Genomic DNA, 24103 nt, shown 5'->3' on the forward strand with positions numbered 1-24103 from the left:
TCCCCTCCCTCCCAAGCAAGGAGTCTAAAGCAGAATAGGGTAGTAGCAGAAATTTATCAGTTACCCTACTTCAGGGGGTTTCTGTAGAAAATGATTGGGTTTGTAAAAACTCACAAGCAGTCACAGGCTTTAGGATCTCCACCGAGGCCAGCAGAGTTAATGCAGTTACAGCCTTGGCTCGGCAAGAGCGGCTGAAAGTGCCCAGGCAGAGCACGGTCCTCCAGCAGTGTGCTCTCCCTCCTGCTGCACCTTTCACTGCTCCCTCTCCCAGTGCTTCCAGCGCCGTCCTGCAGGGCACGGGCACAGTCCCTGTGCATCCCGCAGGGGGATGCAGGGGATGCTGCTGCTGCACCATCACCTGCCAAGGGCTCTGCACAACCCAGCTCTGACTGTGCCTCCCGCCTGAGCTACCAAGAGCCAGGACAAACACGACAGAGTGGACGAGGCTCTCTGGAAAAGGATGAGCACCCATCCCTGCGGCAGTTTGAGCAGCAAGGCCAGAGAGAACCACTCAAAAAAACACACACACACACAGGCTTTGCAGCATGATTAGTTTTTGGCGAAGACACACGGAATGTAGGGGGGGAAAGTGCTGTCTTTGTTCGAGGATGCAAATGAGCATCTTTTTTAGAAGCTGAGAAAGAGCCCCGACTAACCAAAATTGTGCATTGACTGAAATAAGCCAGGCTGCCTTTCAGATGTAGACTTCAGACAGAAAATGAAACATATCAAAGTGTCTGATTTGACGTGGCTTGCAGCTGCAAGGCAAAGCGACTGTCCCATTTTTTTCCCCTGAGGCAAACACTCAAGATTTTCTTGATCTTATCTTTGTCTTTCTATAAGTCTTTGAAAACCATCTGTAGAGATTCATAAAGGGTATTTGTGTTTTAAGTAAACTGCAGAAGTGATCTATACCGAACAGATGGAAACAAATCAAAAAGCTTAACGGGATGCAGAAAAACAGCAACACTTAGAAAAATACTAGATATGAATGAGTAGGCAGGTTGCCTCCCATTTGTATTACATTTCGTGTGGCATCTCTTTCCTGGAGCTCTCTCTGCAGCCCGCACAGTGAGCTCTCCTCACTCCTCTCCTGTCCTTGTTCACAGGCTGCAAAACACTCCCCTGGCTGCGTTTGCTCTTCTGGACAAGCATCCCCGTGATGGGAATTGTTCAGCTCCTTGGCAGAGCCCTCCTATCCACCCGGAGCCCTCAGTGCAGCTCCCTCAGAAATAGATTGCATTTGACAGCAAAGGGTTCTGATTTTTCACGACTTGCCAAAACATTTCTGCACAGGGAAGGTGGGGGAGAAAAGTGCTACAAATCAATCTCGGCGTGCTCGGGGATCCTGCGGTTGTTTGTTTGTTCCGGGTGATGTTTTTTTCTGACAGACGATTTCAAAGAAGCACAAGACTGCTTCCTCAGTACCAGCTTTTCATAGAAGACACAATAAGGTGCAAAATGATGTGTCTTACTGGAGTGAGTGGGCGTTAATGGGACTTCCTGAGAGTACTAGCAAAACCCACAGAGAAAAAGAGAAAAAAAACACTTTAAAAAAATTTCCCTGGTGTTTCAGCTGCAGCCTTGCTTGTTCTTGTCCCCATTAGTCAGAGCCCTGTGTGCCCAGTTTGAGGAGGATGATGTGGCACTGCAGGGGAGCATCAGCCCTGGTTCAGATCAGTCATTGCAGTGAAGCTGTGGCCGAGGATGGGTTTTGCTCAGGGTTACAAAGACAGTTTTTATATCAGCATAACTCTGACTTCACAAAATTCCCAGCAGTTTGTTGGGAGAGTCTGGTCCCTGCTAACACAAAGTCTGGACTGTATAATCTCCTCCATAAATGTATCAGCTTCCATCATAAAACCACTCGGACACAGGGTTGCTGCACAGCTGTTTCATAACCTCAAGCCTCTGGTGGCAGCAATGCCTGTTTTCCTTCCAGCTTACATGTATTAATGGCCAGTTTGTACCTTTATTTTCCCTCCTACTTTTCCTTTCTTTACTCACCAGTCCCTAACAGGCCCAAGGCAAAGGTTAAGGTAAATTCCAGATGGGAGACCCAGATGGGGATGGAGAAGCCTGTTGGAGTGACATCAAAGCACTCCTCCACTTTGTTTCTGTAGGATGTTACATGATAGAAGTTCAAGATAAATGTGTGCTTCTATTGAGCTACTTAATTTATTACGAAGCCAAGACATGGGTTCTGCCTTAAGGATCTCAGGAGGTGGGTGTTCTCATCCTGCAGTCCCCAGGATAGGTCCTCAAGAAGGACATTAGGGACAGTCCTGTCCCTTTAGACTGAGACTCTCTGCTTGGGGTCCCCAGACACACTTCAAATGAAGGAATGACAGGAGATGCTTTGGCCCCACATCAACCTTCCCCCACCAAGATGAAAGTCCAGCAGGTTTAAGCTATGGGCTGAGCTCAGCGCAGACCCAGATGTGCTCCCACTGCTGTCAGAGGGAATTCATCTTTGGCTTTGCTAGAGCTGAGCGGGACGATGTCAAAAGCATCTGAAATCTCAATTCTCCTCTCTATGCCAGGAGGCAGGGCCAGAGCAAACCCCTGACATCCCTCCACTCCCTCAGCATGGGGCTCAGGCCAGGAGCAGCTGTAGTGGGAAGGGCTCTTCTGTGACTATCCCCCAGCCTCCAGGACAATCACTGTGCTGTGCTACCCACTTTTGCCACCTCTCTCTTTGATCAAGGAAATGAAGCATTCCTATGTTTTTCTCTGCCCCTTCCAAAGGGGTCATTGCCTTCTGCTCAGTCATGCCAGCTCCCTTCTCCAGAAGGGAACAAGCCAATACTGACTTCCAGCCTTGTCCATCAGGCCACACTCATGAGACTATGTGTGGATGACATCTGGGGCATTGTCACCCTGAACACACCCATTTTCACCCCCTCTGGAGCTTAGCCAGCTCCAGGCTCTGCCTCCTGAGCAAAGCACAAGGCCTCCCATGCTGTCGTCCCAATGGCCCTTTGGTATGTGGGTCCATGTAAGTGCGAATTCCCAGTTCTATCCATCTACCAGCCTGGAGAGCCTTGCATGCAAAAATAGAGGCAATACTGTGACTGATATTTTTAGAAAGGGAATGCATATGTAAATTATTCCCCTGAAAATGTCTCTGTGCGTCAGCCTCTCCCCTGATTCAGAGAACATCCCTTCTATCTTTTCCTCAAGTACACGCTGCGTACAGAGAAGCTTAACATCTCAGGCAGGGAAGGTTGCTGCAAAGTGATTCATCTATCACATCCTTCACAGCTTCGGTAAACGGGAACGGTGCGAATCTCTCTGCCCCCAGCCTTGGCTGCTCCAGAGCTCCCGACTTCCCTCCCATTCACAGCTTCGTGCGCACAGCGGAAGGCGAGGAGCGCGGCTGGCTCCCTCACCTCGCTGTCCCCAGCCTCCCACCGTATGCTTCCTGCTGAGGATGCAGGCAGAATCCAGACAGGCCCATCTGCCGGCAGCTCCTTCCCGGCCGGCGCCTCGGGGGCTGTGGATGGAGCTGTCCGGGCGCTGAGGAGCCCTCGCTGCCCTCTGCAGCATCCCACCAAGCATCCCACCCGTGCTTCCTGCACCCAGAGCATCCCACCCGTGCTTCCTGCACCCAGAACATCCCACCCGTGCTTCCTGCACCCAGAGCATCCCACCCGTGATCCTGCACCCAGAGCATCCCACCCGTGCTTCCTGCACCCAGAACATCCCACCCGTGCTTCCTGCACCCAGAACATCCCACCCGTGATCCTGCACCCAGAACATCCCACCCATGATCCTGCACCCAGAACATCCCACCCGTGATCCTGCACCCAGAGCATCCCACCCGTGCTTCCTGCACCCAGAACATCCCACCCATGATTCCAGCACCCAGAGCATCCCACCCATGATTCCTGCACCCAGAGCATCCCACCCGTGATCCTGCACCCAGAGCATCCCACCCGTGCTTCCTGCACCCAGAACATCCCACCCGTGCTTCCTGCACCCAGAACATCCCACCCGTGCTTCCTGCACCCAGAACATCCCACCCGTGCTTCCTGCACCCAGAACATCCCACCCGTGCTTCCTGCACCCAGAGCATCCCACCCGTGCTTCCTGCACCCAGAGCATCCCACCCGTGATCCTGCACCCAGAGCATCCCACCCGTGCTTCCTGCACCCAGAACATCCCACCCGTGATCCTGCACCCAGAGCATCCCACCCGTGCTTCCTGCAACCAGAACATCCCACCCGTGATCCTGCACCCAGAGCATCCCACCCGTGCTTCCTGCACCCAGAACATCCCACCCATGATTCCAGCACCCAGAGCATCCCACCCATGATTCCTGCACCCAGAGATCCCCCCCGGCCAGAGCCGAGTGTGCTCCAGGCTGCTCAGCCCCCGGCAGGCGAGGTATCCCACCCATAATTCCTGCATCCAGAGCGTCCCACCGGCTCAGCCCCCCGCAGCCGAGGCATCCCGCCCGTGCTCAGCTGGAGATGGAGAGCCTCCCAAGAGGAGGAGGAGGCACTCCCAACCACCACCACAGGCAACTGTGTTTCTCCACCCCCTCACATTCACATCCTCCATCCGTGCAACCTGCCCAAAACTTCCTCCAGAAGCTGCTGGGCAGCTCAGGCAGGGCAGGAACTGTGCACAGGGATCTCACAGTGCCCTGAGCTTGGGGAGGTAAACAGCCCAGTCCCCGACGTTATGTTCCATCACTGTCCAGAAGCTATTAGGGAGCTAATTAAAATGAATAAATCACTTAAGTATTCAGAGTTCATATCCCATTAATTCAACAGTGCAAGATACAGAGGAAAAGACAAAGGCTGAAGAAAAGGCCAAGGACGCTACAGAAACCTTCTGCTGTGTGGATTTTTTTACCCTCCATTCTTGTAATACAAAAGATAAGTCTGTCTCCTGGCTTATCTAGATACATTTGTAAAGATTAAAACCACACTTCTTTGCCTTTGCATTCTGCTGTAAATGATTAGCCCATGGTATTGTTAAGCAGGCACTCTGCCAGCCCCAAGGTTCTGACTTAAGCCACAAAAACAGGGAAATTCAGAGGGGAACCTGCTGCTGCCTGTGAGGAGCAGCCAGGCAGGCAGGACACTGCCACTTCCTTGCCCTTGCAGGCAGATGGGGAGATGGGGCTGCACACACAGCCTCAGCTCTACAGGAGAGGCTGGCCCCAATACCTGCACCAGGAAAAAAGAGCATTTTCCTGTTTTTTGGTGCTGTTTGGGAACATGGACACTGGTACCCAGGCAAGGACATATCTCCCACCTGGAGCAGCCCAAGATTCCACTCTGGCTTTGAGGCTGGCTATGAGATGGGAGTAGCAGTTTCAAAAGCCTTGGGCACAATCCAGGGAGGTGTTTCTGCAGAGAAACCACTGTCCCCAAGCACATCCTGAAAACCCAGCTCAGCAGGAATGAGCAGGCTGCAGAAGAGGAGTCAGGTAGCTCAGAGGGTGGGAAATGGGATCACACCTTAGAAAAGCCACTGAAAACCAGCTGTTGCACAGCCCTGCAGCCTGTAAGGCCTGGATGTTCTCTGCTGCAAAGATCTGTTTGCAACGGTTCAGTGTGAGGCCTTGGAGAAATTCAAGAGTGGCTCTGGTGCCAACCCCACCTCGCACTGCCAGGTTTATGCTGCTCTATCACCCTGCTTCATATTCCTTTTTCAAACTGGCATTGCAGGCATCTAAGTCCTCTCTGTCTCCCTGAAAATATTGCTGGGTCAGAGAAATTCCTGAAGGCAACCTCTTGAAGAATGGGTGTGCTTGTACCCCAAAAGATTCTACTCTATGGTTTGGAGCTGAAGAAAACCTAACTCAAGGAAAGGCATTTCTTTGTCACATTCCAGACCAGCACAAATTAATGTATCGACATTAAAAGTCCATGAAAAATGGGGTTAATTACAGAAACGATGACCTTTATATAGTGCAGCTCAGGCATGGGCTGCTCTCATACATCATCACATTAGGAAGAGCCACTTACTGACACACAACAGCAAATAATAAATAATAAATAATTAATCCATCAAACTAAATTGAACTTTGTGTAATGTAGTCCTGACAAAGCATAGATTAATTTGCCTAATCCATCATCTGTTAATCCTTCATCCCCAAGAAATGCACATAAGTGCTGCAACTGTGTCTATTCCTACAGGCAGGGTAACTCAGGTACAGTCTTCCTGAAATCCATCAACTGAATTTCCCACCTTTAGCAAATACTGCCAGAGCTTTGCAGATTCCATATGTCAAAGGTGGATAACTGGAGCATCAGAAATTCTGGATTTATGAAGCCACAAAAATAACAATCAGGGGTTTATATCATCTGTAACTAAGACAGTTACACTGAGTTTAGTGCATTGTTTGCACTATATAAATAATAAATGCTAATATTCAATGTTAAAGGAAACTGGAGCTGTAACCCATACTAGTAGATTTACACCATAAAGCTCATTGCATAAAAGCTCATTGCATGAAGAGAATAAGGCTCTTGGTAAAAGGAGGAAATGAAATGGATTTCTAGGTTTCAAATGTATTTTATTCTGCGTCATTTTAGGGTTTTGCAGCTGTGGGAGAGGTAACACAGCATAGCTGGGGAGCTGTACCTGGAGAAGACACAGAAGTGGTGGGTGTGCCCACCTTACTACAGGTACTGGAAATTGGCACTGTATTTCTGTAGCCACCAAGTGCCAAAGTCCCAGAAAAAAACAACCACTGGATTTAAGTGCAATAAAATCTCCCAGACTTTCTGTGGTAATCAGAAGCTTTTGTGTCAGACTCAGTTGAAGTCAAAGGTGCAAACCAGCAGCTGGTACCGAGCCCTGTAGCAGGAGACAGGCAGGAAGGCAGACACCCAGGCAAGTTTGGTACTCAGATCTGCCCAACTTCCCCGGTTAGTGAGCAAATTTCATACAGAATCCTTAAATACTGAAGGAATCCAGTATTTTTTTCCCCAGGTCATGCTGAGTACAAGTTCCACAGCAGTGGAAATACTCACTTATCCAAACCATTATTGGAAAATAATGCACCAGAAAGGTGCCTACTCCCACACGAGAGCTGGAAATCTGTGTCTGGTTTTAAACAAAAAGCCAAGAAGCCAGCAATTAAATACTTTCCCTTCCTGTAACGGATTACTCCAAAGTCAAGTAGTTTCCTAGTCTTGTTGTCCAATCTAATTAATTTGTTCTTTGCAACACTGCTTGCATTTGCTTTAACTGTCAAGTGACACCATGAAGTGACAGTGCCAAACCTGCCCAAGAGGATCCCTGCAGCCCTTCTGCATTCAACATTAACCCCTTGTGTTCCCACTCAGCCTGTGCATTGTGGCTACTGCATCCTCACCGAGCAGATGGGAGAGTGTGCAGGCCTGCAGGGTCGTTCCCTGGCAGAGGGACCAGGAGGATGCCTTTTGTGGCACCAGCACAACACAAATCTTGAAGAACATTCTAGAGATGGCAGGAGCAGCAAGGACAGCTGCTGACAGGAGGGTCATGTTTTGCTGCCTTACTTGGCAGCAAAGAACAGCAACTTGCATTGGTCCTGCCCCCTGCAGAAGTCTCCATCCCCACACAATAAATATAGTTTGAGGGGAAAAGCTTTCAGAGTAGAAAGGCAGGACTGCTCAGTGGAAGACAACACAGCCAACCTTTGCTACACCTCAGGGAGAGGGCACTGCACTCCTAATGAAGTCTCTAGGGTAGAATTGCAAAGTATTAACATGCATGTGTGTAGAAAGTGCAGTTATGGCCGAAAGCTGGAAACCAAGGATTAATGGAAGAAGCCACAGTCACCTGTGCAAATGCATATTTAATGTTCTCAGAGGACAACTGTGCCAACTGCTCGGCAAGCAGGAACTCTTTCTTAAGAGCTACTGTTATAAGCTTCTGATCTAGTTCATAAATAATCATCAAATGAAATGATTTGCTGAACCAAAACTTTCTCTGTTCTTCTTCAGCTCCTCTTCAATGTCTGGGAGACGAGGGGATGCAGCAGAGCTGCAGGAGCTGGGGCTGATGTTGCTGTGCACAGGTTAAAATTGTCCCTTGCTTTGCCAGGGGCAGTGTAGGCAGCTGAACCTGGCACAGGGATACCCATGGGATGGACTTGGGGACAATCTCAGGATGCTCCTTGGGTCCCAATGGCCATGTCCATATCTGGGACCTGCCCCAGGCTCCTGCCCTGCACAGCATCCTTCAGGTCCTGCCTTGTGCCAGGCTAGGAAAAACTTATCCCAAAGCAATGATGATTAGATTTTTACCCAGACTTTAATCTCAAAAATCCCAGTCCATTTTCTCCAGTTATCCCTTTACTCAGAAGAGCCAGACTGACCATAAATTGACACCCAAGTGTTATACGATTATCACTATATAAATAAATGTCATCACATTTAAATCACAACCCAATCTAACTTTGAGGTCAGCCCTGCTTTCAGCAAAGGTTGGACTTGGTGACCTCTTGAGGGCCCTTGCAACCTAAATTATTTTTTGATCTGGTGGTTTTCCCTGACAGAAACTTCCTTCTCTTTTAGCAGAAATAACTTATTGCAAGCCACAGGAAAAAGAAAGTTTAATAACAGATACCTTCTATTTTGAAGCTATGTCGGACTCAAAGCTTTAGGAGAAGTAAATACATTTAAAAGACACTGGAGCCTTTAACAGAGGGCACAGGTTGCAATCCTGCAGCACTCTGCACAGGGCAGGCACCCAGTTCCAGTGCTGGCATGACTGCTTTTATAACCATTGCTATTTGATTTTATAATGGTATCCAATTACTTTTCATAGTATAGAAGACAAGACATAAAATATGCCCTATATTTATTTTTGTTTTCTTATTGCTAAAACCCAAACTCCCTTGTAGCAATTTACAGGCTGCCCTCCTCCTCCTGTGAACACCAGTCAGCAGCACATTTTTGGTATATTTATAGAACCTTGGGGTCAGATGGTTATTGTGGGGTGAACAGCCCCTTGCTAAGAGACCCCAGGAACTGCGTGTGCCTCCTGCCAGAGCCAGGGCTGTCCCCACAGCCCCTCCTGCCCCGCCAAGCAGCCGCAGCCGCTGCGAGCATCAAGCCGCGCTGGTGTCGGGCTTTGATGTTCCCAGGTGGAGGGAGCTTTAACGGCGCGGTGGAGTGTTGTTTTTACACAAGATTTATCAGCACAGTTAACACACCGCCACGGAGCTGCTCTCTGAGCATGCCCTGCATGGCAATGAGCGCTGGCAAGCCCGGCTGCTGCCGCAGGTACGCGCTGGCACTCACCTTCAAAGGGCTTTCCAAACAGCAGCCCAGGCAGCATCACCTCCGGCTCCCCGGGGAGAGCCCGGCTCCGCTCGCGGGGAGGGCAGGGAGGAGCAGAGGTCAGGACTGGCTTTGTGATGGGCTTGGGAGAGCCGGGATTCAAAAGAGATTTAAGTATCTTATTTTCACACAGACGTTTATATGAGGCTTACACATTGTACTGCCTGGAGGAGCCTCGCACTTCGGCGCCTGAGACTTTTGGTGGGTTAGGATGTATTTTATCCTGAGCTGTGTAATTTTTCAATATCCAACAGGATGAGCCGCTCTGTAAAACAGAGTTCTCAAGCAGAAGCTTTGTTGAATTTTAACAGAGACACATCAATGAATCCACACTGAGATCCCAGGGAGATCAAACAGGAGGCTAGAAAAATTACAGGGGAAAGCATCTGGGATCCTTTGGGGGGAAACTGTCAAAGTGTCACAGGAAAATATAAAGCTTGATGGGGTGTCAAGAGGTCATCCAGTCCAGTGTTTATAAACCTTTAAAAATCACTTAACTCTTTAATCTAGAAGTCACAGACTACTTTGTGCACTGCTGCCACAACTGCCTCACTTGCAAACCTAACCAGGATTTGGACCAATGCTGAAACACATTTTTTCTTCTCCTGTTTTCTTTTTTAATCTCCTGCATCATTTATTCTTTCCTGGTTGTCTTCTGAGCTACCATGGGAAGTTCTGTGAACACCTGGCCTCACCTTCCAAAGTCACAGGTAGGTGCCATCAAAACCATCCACACCAGCCCATGACAAAATGCTGTTCCCTTCAGTGACCTCCAGGCTCCATCCCACACGTCACCCCATCATCTGAGATCAGGGCTCCTGTGGTTTCCCTGCACAGGGACATGCTCATTTACAGGCTTTTAAAAACAGACCATCCTTTCACATACTTCTTGTCAAAACATTCCCAGTTTCTTCCAGTCAAAGCTGGGATGAATACGTCTAACAAAAGCAAATGGGTCCTTTGAATTTGCAAAGGAAGACTGCTTTGAGATACCAGAGTCATCCTTGGACCTCTGTGGACAGCACATTTTACAGATCCAGCTGTGCTGCCAAAGAGAAAAGCCCAGCAATTTAAATGAATACTATGTCTCTAATCCTTGTTGCTCACTGTCCTGCCCAAATTTGACTGTCTCCTGAGCTACCCATTGCTGTAGGAAAGGCTTATCAATACCAGGCACTGAGACCAGATAATCTGTGCAGCCTCTGTACAAAATCCTGATCTCACGCAGAGCCAATCCCACCTCTCCTAACCCTTGGTGCAGGACTCTGGGCCCATAACCATCCACCCACCAGGACACACAACCTTTGGGAGGACACCAAGCAGCTATTTTCCATATCCATACACAAAACCATTCCCCCATCAGGATTCAAAGCCTTTGATACGACACCAAGCGTACTTTGGGTTTGTTTTTTTTTTTTTTTTTTTTACATATTTGGGCAGATAGAAGCAAGCATTTCCCACACCTTTCCCACACCTCCTCCCCGGAACAAGCCCAGCCCATCCAACTCCTTTCCCAGCCACAGGAACCGCAACCCTCTGTGATTTGTGTACGTAACTAATGCGCCGAGGTCTGCTTTTTGTTTAAAGAGCTGTGAAAAGCAGAGTGTGTGTTTTACCCAGAGATATATTACACTTGATTAGCCGGGGCGCTGGAGCGCGAATGCTACAACAGGAGACGGACGTGCTTAACCAGCGGTTTGAGCCCGCGCTCCGGCACCACGGGGTCAAGGGAAAGATTAACTATATCTGACTGCCGTGTCAAAACACTCAATTGCAGCATTTATAAACCCACAGAACTAGTTGCCTCGGTCGGCAGAGCAGATTTATTTCCCTCTGTGTAGCTCCCACGAAACCAACTGGGGCAGTTGGCGGGGCCAAGCCTTGCTTTTGGCTCCTGCCAAAGGGCAGGGAGAGATGAAAAGTTCAGATGGAGATGGGAGGCTTTCAATATCTTCAGAGAAAAAAAAGTAAATCTTGGGGAGAAGGTGGTGATCTTTCCATTGCCTCTGCTTATGGCTGACACACAGGCAGGTGTATAATTCAGCTCTGCAAGTCACCTGACTAAACACTTTTAATAGAAGAAAAAAATCCCATTTCCCTGCTCTTCAACACATGTAACACGCACATAATAACTTCTGATTTACACTCAAAAACCTTGTGAAAACCAAAGTCCTACTTTTGACGCTAGGGATGTTTGGGTTTTATTGCTCTGTAGAATCCTAGAAATGTGTTTCTGTGCAAAACAAGTTGAAGGTGACTCCTGAAGAGAGATTCCCAAGGGAGCCCTCCCACTTCAAAAATCAGCATCTTTTCAGGATGCTGTGTTCTAAACTCATGGTTAGATTTGGAACTGCACATACAGCTATGTGCTATGCAAGTTTAGTCCTTTTTATCTCAGTATACATCTCCACTGGAAAAGACTGAGTGATGCCCAGTGTGAGCAGACAACTGCAGCATGTGGCCACTGAGAATCAGAATTTGGACAACTAGGATCACCACTTTAAAAAACCAAACCAAAAAAACAAAAAAAACCCCCACCATCTCTTCAGCTTTATGATATGTATGAGTAAGGAAAAAAGCTTTGGTTCCCTTCTGCTCCCAAATTCAAGAATTTTTTTCTCAGCATCCAGACTCAATTCTATCCAATTTACTTCAAAATTTTCCATATCAAACTCAGTGGCCATCATGTGACATTACTGACAGCTTATTCCTCCCTATTTCATCTGTGGTTTCAGCATCAAGGTCTGGACTGGAGATGTCACCAGCATTTAAAGAAAAAGGTGCCAGACATCCAGGGTCAGTGTCCCAAGAGCACACCTCCACTTCACCACTCACACTGCAGGTACTATTGCTATTGCTCCTCACGCTCTTCAAAAGCAGCAGATTCTCCATATCTCAAGCCTGTAAGAGCACTTTTGTTTCCAGGGGCAGGACCGGTGTATTCAAGAGCTACCAGAACTAGAAAAGTTCATCCTTCAAAGCCTCCTAGGTGTTTCTGAGCCTACTCCAGGCCCTGTGGACTCCCCAGCTCCAAGCAGCCATTGCTCGAGGGTTCCTGCTCTGCACCCTGCTGCACGACACAGCTGTGCCCTGGCAGAAGACACAGACATGATTTCTCCACTCAAGTCACAGGAATGTTTCTGGGTAGAGACTGTCTGGATAAACCAGATGCTTCAGCACCCTGAGCTATGCTGCAGGGGTGCAATTTTGTTTTTAAACTGCACTTAGTAGCGTTCTGACTTGTAGGTTTCACTTTTTAATAGTAAACACATTCTGTAGGTGCCAGAGAACATTTCAAAGCATTTCAATGGAGTCCTTTTACCCCCACAGCCTGGGGGCACATACACTGAAACAACAGCTGAAATCCAATTACTGAGGAATATTCCCAAGTGCATTTCCATAGGTAATTTGTTAGTCTGTTGGAACATGCAAAGTGATTTTTCTCCACTTCTTGATGCTATACCATAGGCTCCTAGATTGAAGATCTCTATCCAAATTGCCAAGTAACTACCACTGGAAGGGAATCCACATAACCACGGGAACAACCTGCCAGCACTTTCCAGGACCCAGCCCTCACCTTTGATTTGACAAAAAGTTCACCAGCCCAGAACCACCACAATCCCTGCTATCACCGAGTTTCTCATTGCCCAATCGGTTTGATGCATAAAGACATGAGAAGCCTGAAAGTATTTTTCCTTCAGCATCCTGTTTATTGATTTAGCAAGGAGCTGACACAGATGTGCAGTTCTAGAGACAAGGCGTAATGCAATCCCTTCATCTGCTGTCACTCAATATCACACAAGCTGGCTGCTGCCATAAGGGGAGGAGTGGCCACCCTGCTCATTTTGGGACTGCCAAACAACCCAGCCAGGAGCTTTGTCCTCATTAGGGAGGCACCCCCAGATTGCCACCACATCTGTGCTGTATGTGCCATCACAGTACATCAAACGCTGTGCCCAGGAAACCTCCACGTGCTGGGACAGCCATGATGTCCTTCCCTCCTCCCCACAGCCAAAGAAAGGGAAACACAGCACAGACCAGCCCAGAAACCACCCCTGTGCTGGCCCTGCTTGGGGTGCTCTCTCACACCTTCAACCCAGGGGAAGAACCCCTGGCCATGTCAGTAACACAAGACAGGTTCACAGCACGGGCTGGTCTGCAGGTGGGAGTACCTCATCCACTCACTATCATCCCCACTGGTGAAATATCACTGGAAATTGGTCTAATTTCAGAAAGAGGAAACAAAAATTAAACAGACAAAGTTTGGGTCAGAGTGACAAGGAACGTAATCAGAAAAGAGCATAGATGAACTGCCTGTGAGTTAAAGATAATTCAGGGCAAATTAAAGCATCTGAACTCCTACTGAGAGCCACTGATTTAGAATTATGAAGTTAACTTACAGCAATCATTTTCTATATGAAAGCAATTATGGATGGGTTAAAAGCTTCTGTTATTATGGATTGTGTATGGCTGCCACAGAGGGTTCAGTCTCCCAGGATGAAAATTTAGCCTTCGTGAAAAACTGCTACATCCTGTATGCCAAATCTTGTTCACCCATCAGAAAGTCATTGAACATCAGACATTTTATTAGCCAATGCAAATGCAGACGGCCAGGGAGAGGTAGATAGGGAACATCCTGCTCGCCAATAAAGCACATACACACAAATCACCATGGTTCACTTCCCAAAATAATCACACAGGCTCAAACACACAGCTGTGATGGATGGCAAATTTCCAAGTCTTAATGCATCAGAAAGCAGAACCGTTGTTTGAAGTGGTCATCTCTTGAGGGGAAGAGAAAAGTCGGGGGGAAGCTTGTGAGAAACCTGCAAGCACAGGGCCATCCCCAGGAACGGCCTGGTGGTGCCTGCAGGAAGGTCACCAGCCATGGTGACAGTGGCCTCCTCCATCTGCTGCTCCCCGGGCAGAGCCTCCCAAGCAGGTCCAGCTCCCACAGGGAGACAAAGGGATGTCAGAGAGCAACACCCCAGCCCCTGCTCCCCGCCCTTGGCAGGAAAAATGGGGCACTTGGGGTCTGGGGGCACAGCCTCTTGTGGGACAGCCCATCTTCATGTCCACAGCCCCCAGAGCTCCGAGGAGCAGCCCCCAGGACAGCTGCCTGCCCTGCCTGCCCCCAGACCAGCCCTGCCTGCCCCCAGACCAGCCCTGGCACTGGGTCACATAGCAACAGCTCAAAATGGAGCTGACGAAACCACTTACCAAAACAATCTATTACACTGAGCCTCTTCCTTCTCCTCATTCTTAATTGGGCTTTATTTCTTGTTCAGTGTTTTCTGAGCAGTTAAACGAATTGACAGACCTTTTGTTTCTGGAATGAAAATGAGATTTTGACTGCAATATGCATGGCAATGAGCCAAGTGTGTGAGGGCATCTCCATCATGTGTCTTTCAGGGAAGAGATTTGGAAGAGGGGGGAGAAAAGGGAAACCTGTCCAAGACCTATTGGAAACCAAAGGTTCAGAGGTGTTCTGTGTAGGTGCAATGGTGTAGATATTTGGATTTCTCCTGCTGCACAGGCTGTGAGGGCAGGAGGGGTGTGGAGTCACAGCCAGCCTGGCCCTGTGTCCAAGGAGCAGCCCTGGGGCACTGCAGGCATCCTTCAGCCAGGGCAGGGAAGCACTTGCTGCTGCACAGAGGCCAGCAGAGACTCAGCACAAGGGTCTGATGGTCAGCATGGATCCACAATTGACAGTTACAACAAATGAAATTGAGCAGCTGAACTGCGAGGGTTGTGATAACAGCACTGAACCCAGCAGTGCTGCAGAGGCAGGAGGAAGCAAGGCTCGTGCATAATGCATGAGGGGGAAACCCAGGGCACTGACAGCAAGGGCTAAATGCTGCTTACAGAGAGGTGGAAGGCAAAGATCTCATTGGATTCAGTAAAATCTGAGTCCTAATGAGGAGATAGGGCAGCTCATTCTCATCACACCATCCTCCCTGAGGACACCCCAGATCCTGCTCCTCTGGCTCACCTAAGGGCAGAGATCTTCTGGCAGGAGGGCTGTAAGCCTGAACACAAACCCTCACAGGTACTTCTGTGCTCTCCTGCTCATTTCATCACGCATGAGAATCTCTCTGTTTGCCACACACAGCCATCAGTACCCGTGGGTGATTGAGGTGGAGGCTCCTCATGGTTTTCCCAGGGCCAGGCAGAAATTCTATGCCAAAGCACAGCTCCAGGCACTAAATGAATAATGGAGCATCCTCCCTGCAGCTTTTGGGGAACTTTAGATGCTGGTTTCCTGCATGGGTTCCTGGCTCAAAGGTAAATGTGATAAATAATCGAAACAAAGCTTTGCATTCCCAGAAATCCCCTGCTAAGGTGGATTTGGAGTCTTTATTACCACCTCAAAAGTGCTGTTTAAAGTGGTATCTTTTGGGAGCAAAAATCCCCAAAGTGGCCATAAAAACTGATAAATGATCACTGGGAAGCAACAAAAGAAGAAACTCAATCTTTTTCCCTTTCTGCTCATCTTTTCTGTGCATGTTTTCCGTAGCATATTCAACACAAGAAATGGCACCTATTTAGCACTATTGATCCAACTTACTTCAGTAACAAACCACATTAAGTTAAAATCAATACCAGCCACTCTTAAACTGATTTAGGAGTGTCCACACAAAGGGGCTCACACCAGTTTAGACAGATTTGCTTTGTAACCAATTTAGTTAAAACATGCAATCCAGGGACTGATCTGTGCTGTGAACAGCTGGGAGGCATTAATTCCTGGGGTTCAAAGGCATCAATTCCCAAGTGTCATCAATGGCTCTCAAAGGACAGAATACAGGAAGTGTCAGTGACAAACATCCATCTTTCTTGGCAAAACATACACGTCTCCCTCACTCCAAAAGCCAAAGAGATGGGGGAAACCCAAAGAAAACCAAATTAACCTCAGAGTTCATTTTATTTCTACAGCTCAAACTTTGCATTTAAAAAAAGAAAAGGCAAACTGAAGCTGCAGGAGACAAACAGCTCAGAAAGCTGTGTTTTATTGCTCCCCCTGGAACATTTACTCCACAGGACACATGCACTGCAGATCACTGTGCCCTCTGTAAATCCAGCAGCACTGGACTTTGCAGCTCAGGTTGCAGCAGCAGCCCAGTGACCAAGGTTAGGGAATGCAGCACGAGGAAGGGTCTGACAGTGCTGTTTATCACGGCAGCCTCCTGCTGGTTGAACACCCGAGGGTGTGTGCGTGGGGCTGAGGGGAGCCCTGGGGAGCACAGCACAGATTTCATCACACACCATGACATCATGGCAGCGCTGAGCAGGCTGTAAATCTCAACACAGCAGAGGGATCTTACTTCAGGGGAGATGAGGCTTTAGTGTTTCGTCAAGGGCAAGCTCAAGGTCTCCATCAGATGTGATGCCAGGGAAAGGCTCCAAGAAAACTTTTGGTGTTGCCTATCCTGGCCAAGGGGAGGGAGCCCAGGCCCTGGGAGGTCCTGCCAACCCTGTGCCTCAGCACCCAAAAAGCTGACACATCATAGAGAAATCAGTAAAGAGTATCTTAGGCTAGAGCTTCAGAGGGAAACTATCAAAAGTTTGCTCAGGACTTGGGGATTCTTCAAGCAAACAGCTTTGGGCAGGAGCAGTTCTGGTTCACCTATAGCAAAGGAGAGAAGAGGAAATCAGGCTATTCATCCCATGCTTTTTGCCCACAATATCATAAAATTATTGCCTTCAGAGCTCTTTTACACCTTGAAGGAAAATGTGGAAAAGCATCAGGCCAGTGATGTTTGTTTGGTTTAGAAGCAGGTCTTTAGGTTTCAGATTTGTGGTGGTTACAGCCACGGGATGATCACAGAGCACCCACACAAGGCTGCCAGATCAGCAGAGGTAATAACCCTCAGAGCCCTTCAGGAGCCACACACCTCCATTCTCTAAACCCTGTTCATTTATTTCCCCTTTCTCCCCACTCCTTCCCTGCAGCTGCAGGCACCATTTCCCATCCCTGTTCATTACCTCAGGAGATCAGGATCAGCCAACCCACTAAAAGCCTTCCAAAAGGCAGGAAACACCACACTTCATTGCTGCTTATCCACCTACAAAATATGCATGTTCAGGCATCTTCTCACCTCAGCTGCTTTTAAACCTGCCACTCAGAAGTGGTTTGGGGCTTCAGTCTCAGGCTGTAACTCTGCTTTGTGATTTTCTGGATACCTGGAAGAGATTTTTAAATGGTTTTCCCTGCTGTTACCAGGTAATAATTTGTTTCACAGAAAGAGTCAAGAATTATACTTATGTTGCCGAATTAAACACAGGAATGTTTTGGAAATAGAAATAAACCTTTTGGGGTTTTATTATTTATTTTGCTTTAAAGCCTCAGGTGCTAAAAATTAGCCTCTACTGTTCCATAAAAATACAAGGAATGGGTTTTTCCCTAGGGTAAATAAAATAGGTAAAGAAAAAAAAATCATTTTCCACATATTCCTGCTGGGTGTAGACCGTTCCTAAAGAGGGACAAATCCTGCGGAGATGTCCTGCCTGGGGTCTCCAAGGGCAACAGGCACTCGGATCCCAGAGCCAAGCAGGGTTTGGTGCTGGCATCCCAAGTTCCTGGGCAAGGGGTCAGGTCTGGGACACGATGATATCTCCACATTAACTGCTCCACATTAACCACACCGAGCACCGCATCCCATCCTCACACTGGAATCAAACACCTCTGGGAGCAGCCAGTGCCTCTGCCCAGCAGTGCACTGAAACCCTTATTTAGCTGACAGAACACAATGCCCCTCACTCCAGAGACCACAGCTGGAGCTGGGAGGACTGGCATCTGTCATCAGGCTTAATGCTGCACTGCAAGGCAGAGCCAGGGCTCCGTGAGCCCAGGCCGGTGACAAACGGCGATCAAGGACACCGAGCCCGTGGCTCTGATTGCTATCAGGGCCTTACTGGCAGGGAAAGGCAGCATGCAGCTCACATGGCCATTTAAGGCCTTCTCTGATGCAGAGAAGGAGAGAAAAACCCTTCTGTGGGTGCTCCACTGCAGGGCAACATGAATTAAAATGCTTCCTGTGGTGAGCAAGTACTTTCCAAATCACCAGATCTAAAGAGAAAACCGAGACCCTTGTGGGCACAAAGCCCACGCTTGCAGAAGCTTCTGCTGAGGATGCTGAGGAGGATCTTCACTGCCAAATGCTAATGCCAGCTGCACTCGTGGTGGTGAGAGGGTGACATTTGGTCTGATCTCTTTCTTCTGAGCATGTACACACATTATACAGTGCCAAGGGCACTTTGCAACAGGAGGACTTAAAACCCAGTTGCAAAATGTGCTGCAAGCAGTGATAAGCAATTAATCTATTTTCACTGTCTAACCTAATGTGTGTGGCAAGGCTCCCACCACTCTGCTGGACCCACTCTGAGCTAATCTGAGAGAGCCCAAGAAGCTCTGCCCAGGTCACTCTGTTTCTGTTTTCATCAGAGCCACAACAGGAGCTGGAATGGGAAAAATCTGCAGTGCTCCAAAAAAACCACCTCCAAGCCCAGCATCTGAACCCCTCACCAGAATTTTTGGTATATACAGCCAGTCCTTAATTCAGTTTCACTCACAGAAAATGCCACAAGCCAAGTTGGTTTTGCATGATTCCAGAGAAAAATAAAAGTATTTTGGGGTTTGTGGCTTCAAAGGAAGCATGAAGTGCCTATTGACCACATCCTCCCAGTCATTCCTGCTAGGAGTTAAATTCACATGACCCTCCTGGCAGTGCCCTCACAGCAAGGCCTCACCCAAGGGCTCAGGCTCGCTCAGGGTGCTGTGGGGGCTGGTGTTCCCATCTCTGTTGTGTCCTCTCCCACTGTGAAGGTCCCATATAACCAGTGCTCCCCAAGGCACCCCTCAGGCACAGCCCGTGGAACTGCACTCGCCTCTGGCCAGCCAGGCAGGAAGAAGTTGAAGCCAAGGACTAAGAGAAGAAAGGTGGTCAGGTAAGGCAGACAGAGGGACTTCCTGTCCTCAGTTTCGGTGTGATCCAGGCTGATGGTGCAGCAGAGGCCACAGCACAGGCAGAGGTTGTGTTTGTGGCCACAAATCCCCCTTCCTACCATCCTGTCCTGTCTCCAGCCTGCACTTAACTCCCTCCACCTGCTGAGCATTCTCAGAGACACAAAAGCTCCCACCTGACTACAAATTCACTCTGCACAAGGGGCCAGCAGCCTTGCTGCTCTCCCCACACGTGTGTCCCACGCAGGGCCACCAAGGAGCCTCTGTTAGTGTGAGCTGCCACACGCACAGGTCTGACCCCAGGGACGTCTCCCACCTCTCCCTGCTCTGGGGGCATTCCCTGCCCAGGGAACAAGGACAAGCCCAGGTCCCTGTACAGGCACATCAGCCCCTGTGCCCAGGCAGCTCAGGCCAGGCCCTGGGAGAAGGGACAGGAGCCACCCAGCCCCCCTTTCTGTCTGGGCACATGGCTGTGGCCACCAGCAGTGGTCAGCTCGAGGGTACCTGGCTCTGTTTGCAGCACTGCCATTGATTCAGCACGCTCAGAGATTAAGAAAGCAGCTTTACCACATCCTGGCAGTATAAGGATTTCTTAAAAAATAAATTTAAAAACAAATCAAAAAGCCATTACCTAAGGTTTATTTAATCAGGATTTGCAAAGCACTGAGAGATATTCAGGCACCCTTAAGTGCAGATGAACATCTCCAATCACCAAGTGTCAAGATGTACAGAGCTGCCTATAGACATGAAGAGGCACTTGGCCCACAAAAGCCCCCCTGTTCCCCTGCTTCTGGAGTATCTCTGTGAGCCTGGGGCTGGATTTACCAGGAGATGCGAGGCCTCCAGATGAATGCACGGGATTTGAATGCACCTGGGAGGGGGCTTCTGCTGGGTGACAGCCAACAGCATCAGGCCACCATGGTCCAGGGGCATCTTTGGGTTCTCAGGCTGCTTTGGCTGCAGAAACAAAGCACTTTACCTTCAAGACAGAGCACTAGGGGAACCAGAGCATCTCCAGCCACCCTACCTCAAGACTAAATCACATCTTCTCTTCCTTACCTTCAAAGCAATAAATGCAAGAAAGGATTTATTGCTTTTTAACAAGTGCCACAGAACATGCATTTCATTAATTTACACGGGAGGTGGGGGGGAGGTGAAGCCAGTTCAATAAATTCTCCCAGACTATTGCTTTGAAACAAACAACTCTGCAGATCCAGCCTGTGGATGTCACAGCAGAGGCTTTTATCCAGATGAGCTATGTGTTCAACAGGGTGACTAAAATGCTTCAAGAAAATGAAAAAAAAAAAAAAATACCAAGAAGAAACCCAAAGAGGGTGGAGACAACAGAGCCGCTCTCTACAAAAGGCAACGTATCACTGACACGTTGTTTGAACTCCCAGTGGTGTATTAAAAAAATAAAAATAACCCCCCTCTGAACCACAGCTGCATCCTTAGCTCTCACTGCTGTGTTGTTTTAGCTCGGAGGGAAAAACGACATTGCTAATGCCTTTTTCTTCTCTCTTCCCCCCCCACCCAGAGAGGAAAACACGTTTGTTTTTCTTGCAGTGTTTACCATGTGGATGGTGCAGCTCCACTCCCTTCAGACTGGGGAGAAGGGGAAGAGTGTTTGGAGAGGGGTGGCTTCAGGGTGGGATCCTTCCCATCTGATTTAGTGGCCAGGCCAGAGCAAATAAAAGGGATAGTCTTTCCCCCACCCCGAGCACAGCAGGGCTGCAGATGTGAACAGTGAATACAAAATCCCGCCTGAGCCCACAGCATTTCTTTGACAATAGAAAATAAATAGCTCCATATTTGTTTATTTAGTTAACTTCACTTCTGAGGGATTCATTTTGTGCTACTGAAGAGGAGGAAATAGGGAGGAGATGAGGCTGGCTGGGCGGCCCTGCAGACCCTGCTGCTGCTGACACCAGTCCTTGCCACAAAGCCTGATGCTCCCTGACTGTGCCACCCCAGGGAAATCACAGGGATGTGGTGCCAGCCCTTTGCTGAGCTGCCTCAAGGTCACCAAACATCCCAGGAGTGATGTCTCACAGTGCCAAGTACCCCAAGCCCAGGGCAGGTGGTGCTGCCTGGCCAGCCAGGCACTCACAGGAGACCCAAAATGTCCAGGGGTTCATCCCAGCTTTGCCCTGTTTGTGACCAAGGACCACCACTCCAGCTGTCACCCCTGCACAGCTACACAGGGTCAGCAACACAGAACCAAACTGTGGGTGGCTGGGGAGAACCTTCCATTTGTCACCTGGTGCCAGGGGCACCCCAACACTCGTGCTGTTTCCTGCACATCACCAGTGCAGGGAGGGATCAGGAGCACCCTTTGCCCCTGGGAAGGGTGGACTGGGATGGGATGAAGCCAGAGTAGGACAGGGAGTGTGATGGGAACCTCCAGACATCATGAGGGGATTCCCCCTTTCCCCACACAAACAGCTGCACGAGGTCAGAAATGGGCATGAGACCACCGAGGGAGCAGAGGCAGGAGGATGGAGCAGTGAAACATCAAAGTTACCCAGTGGTTCTGCAACAGAGCCAGGACAAGAAGTATTTTCTGCTGGCACCTGCTGCACTGCAGGTTTCCATTAGATTATGGCATAAGGATTGGCACTTGAGTTGCACAAGCTCCAGGCATCCCAGTTTCCATTTTACCTTTCCATCTTGTATCACTTTTCTCTTACAAAAACAAACCAGAGGCAGACAGGTACCAGTGTGTGCAAACTCATCGTTACCCTCGCCCTCCTGAAGAACATATCAAACAATCTGACACCAGCAGCTCAGGCACACACTGTTCTCTCCCCACGCTGCTCTCAATGCCATTTATCAGGCACAAAGCTTTCACTTGCACACCTGTTTCTGAGTTCCAAATCAAAAGCATCCTCTTTCCTTAAAAAAATCTCCCAAATGAGCCAAGTAAGCAAACCACAAAGTCACAGTGCAGGCCCTGCTCCTGAGATGGGGAAGAACAGACAGATCCAAGGGTGCTCCAGGCCCACTCCAGGCTTCTTTCAGGATTAGGGCTCAAGCAGCAGAAATTCACCATCAGGTTCATTAAGGTACCTGGGGGTCAGGAGGAGCAGCAGGGCAGCACTGGGGGACCATCCTGAATTACCCCTGTCAGGGAGATCTGCTGGGGAGGAACCTTCCTCCAGAGCCTCATGGAACACCCACTGGCATTTCAAATGTGCCCTGTGCTCCTCTGGCCTCCTGGGAGCTGGCTGTGTGTCCTCTAACACAACTCACCCCGTTCTATGGGTTTTTAACACTGCTACCACAAAGTTAACTCAGTGTGGACATACACTCCTGGGATTTCCCATTTTCATTCAGGCTCTGTGCCTCTTCCCCAAGGTCTGCAGAGCTCCTGGGCACTGGCAGCCACTGTCCCCTGCCATCTCTAAAGGCAAATATTGAAGGTAAGGCTTGCAGGTGCTCATTTAAACAACTGGCAAATACATCACCCTTATCAGAAAATGTTCTGTTTGATCTGCTTTGCCATCAGATAAGAGTAAAAGCAGAGGGTTTTGTTTAAAAGTGTACAATTTTCCCCCCAATAATTACTGTTAAAATTATTCTTTTTATTTTCTGATGATTTCCAGACTTGTTTTTAAAAATCTTCCCGCAAATACCAACATTTCTGCCCTGCTCATTGCTACACCTTCTCAGCACCTCACAAATCTCAATTAACCTCAGCCAGCCTGGGAGGTAAAGGTATATTAATAATCCTGTCTCAGATATGGAGAGACCAAAGCTGTTAGCAAATGAGGCCAACACTTCTCACCGAGTGCCAGGGACTGACACTGCTTGATTTGGGGAGCAGGGAGGTAGAATAGGAGCTTCAGGGCTCTTCACCTTCCCAGCAGCATGTCCAGAGCACACAACACAGGGAAGTGGCTCTGGGAGCTGGTGGCAGAGCCAGTTCAACTGGAATTATTCTGCTAATTACATTTCAGCACCCTCACTGAAACATTTCTGCTCCACAAGATGCAACACCGAAACCACTAAATCAGTTTTTTCCCAGAGGATTACAGATTTTGAAACTGCTACGTTTCAACCCTAAACTCAGTTGATTCCTTTTCCCCCCATCTTTCCCCATGCTCTGGAATGGATCCCATCACCACTCCCTCGTAACTTTTACTGGGCTGATCTACACAGAATCTCCAAGATAACCAAGTGCTGTTATCCCAATTTCACAAGGCAGGAGGGGAGCACAGACAAATTAATTTGGTTAGCTGCTATCACAACCATCTATAGCACAGCCAGGGGAGGGACACCCCAAGTCAGAAGCTCAACTTAACATCTGTTCTATAATTCCTGAGATATCAGCTGGGATTTGACCTTGTAGCTACTTGAGCAGAGATAGTGAGCTCTAACACAATCTTCAGAGAGACAATATTACATGGCTGCTTCCTATATCACACAAAGATAACACTACTATGTTTTTAAATCATGTGTTATAAAAGAAGGCAATGAGAGATTAAGGCTACTGATATTTTCCTGGCAAAAATTTTCAGTCTCTCCACAGCAGCTTTGTCACAGAGTTTAGGGCTCTGAGAATTGCAGTTACTCTGCTTTATTCCCCCTGGACCCTCTCAAAAGCTAATTTCCCAGGTTATAAAGCTACTGGAATGTAACACACATTACCAGACTCCTGTCTTCTGAGGGCACCAGCCCATGAAGCACCATGGCAGGCAATCTCCAAAGCCTTGTCCATGAGCAAGAAAGCCTGGTGGGTGACAGCCTGCAGGTGACACCCACCAATTCTTGTGGACACACACCCAAATAAGGCATCACCACACCACAGAGCCCCCTCCTAGAGACCATGATAACAGCTTCTTATGCC

This window comes from Vidua chalybeata, chromosome 18 (assembly GCF_026979565.1).
Source record: "Vidua chalybeata isolate OUT-0048 chromosome 18, bVidCha1 merged haplotype, whole genome shotgun sequence".
Taxonomy (NCBI): domain Eukaryota; kingdom Metazoa; phylum Chordata; class Aves; order Passeriformes; family Viduidae; genus Vidua; species Vidua chalybeata.